Source organism: Penaeus chinensis, chromosome 40 (assembly GCF_019202785.1).
Source record: "Penaeus chinensis breed Huanghai No. 1 chromosome 40, ASM1920278v2, whole genome shotgun sequence".
NCBI lineage: Eukaryota > Metazoa > Arthropoda > Malacostraca > Decapoda > Penaeidae > Penaeus > Penaeus chinensis.
This window is the reverse complement of record NC_061858.1, coordinates 1934011-1935567: the sequence shown is the minus strand read 5'-3', so window position 1 is coordinate 1935567 and position 1557 is coordinate 1934011. Positions and strand designations below refer to the sequence as shown.

At 39.2% G+C, this 1557-nt stretch overlaps 1 pseudogene; it reads left to right on the top strand.

Moving 5' to 3' along the window:
- The first annotated feature begins 768 nt into the window (after positions 1-768).
- The window catches only part of LOC125047247, a 1797-nt pseudogene continuing 1008 nt past the window's right edge, over positions 769-1557 (top strand).

Genomic DNA, 1557 nt, shown 5'->3' with positions numbered 1-1557 from the left:
AAACAGGAAATTTAAAAAGCCAGTACATTAAAACAAAAAAAAAAACAATTAATAAACAAAAAAAAAAAAAAAACACGAAAATCATATATATATATATATATATATATATATAACTATATATATATTCCCATATATGGATACACATAATATATATACATATATATGTGTGTGTGTGTTTGCATGTGTGTGTCTGTGTGTGTGATTGTGTGTATATGTGTGAATGTGCGTGTGTGTTTGTGTGTGTGTGAAGGCTATACCTGTACATGTGTATACATATTTTTGCACACACACACAAACACACACCCAAACACACACGGACGAAATCACAAACATGGGCATGCACATACACACAAACATACAAACACACACACGCACATGCACACAAAGCACCAACTAAACAATGGCAGACCTGCTTGTGCTCGCCTTGCTGGTTGAGGTACAGAATAATTTTCTTGAAAATTAACTAAATCGGGAACTGACGAGGAATTAAGTAGAGACGTCCTTGCAAAGTTCTCGAGGTGTGAACGATGCCCCATGATATGATTTTTTTCTATTAGGAAATTTGGTCAACAAGACTTCTTTCGTGAAAACTCAACCCCGACTTAACATAAAGTAAAAGGAACTTACTTCGCAGGAGCTGTGACATCAAATATAACAGCTTATATCCTCCCGTAAGTGGAGAATAATAGGTATAACGAACTGGCATCCAAATAGGGTATTTGGCATTACGAGATGCAGGTACCTGGCAGGAGCATCATCATCACAGTACAGCGCCATCCCAAGAGGCGTAAAGATATCTGTCTTCTGCGCCGAGTAAAAGTGAGTACGAGGTTCCTAAAAAGAACTGGGAAAAAAACGAGAAAAGAAGAAAGGCTTACGTGTAGTTACGTCAATATTGAAGGACGTCGCATTTATCCGACATCCAAATTCTTTTATATAGATTATGAGTGGATAACATGAGCTCGAACATATTTTTGTGTGTTAACCATGTTGAAATCAAAGAAATAAATGTGTATATATTATAAACTGAAATAACATTAATTAATATCCTCTCCTTATTTGTTAAATTTGACCTATTCCAGTGGAGACCACCGCTGCAGTGCCCGAATTCCGTCCGAGCGAGATCACGCAGGAGAGTGTCGAGGCGGCGCTCAAGAACGACAAGGGAAGCGACGCTCGCCTCGTCTCCTTCACGGTCCAGGAATGCACCAAGAAAGGAGACAACTACGTAACGCTTGTGGCCAGAGTTAATGTACATTTCACGCTCTGTGAAACTGACCACACTGTGTCTTACGTCGTCAAATACAGTCCAAAACATTTTAAAGCCTTTGAAAAGTTTACTTACGTACTATATAAAAAAGAAGTAATGTTTTATCAATATCTTGTATATGATATTCAGTCACAACTGCAAGAAGCTGGTCAGCTACCACTGAGGGTTCCTCGGTGCTTCCACACGTCCTTAGAAGAAAATCAAGAGGTTATCATCCTGGAAGATCTCCAGCCAAGAGGTTTCAAGATGTTCGACCGCAAGAAAGGCATGGACGTCGGCCCACACCA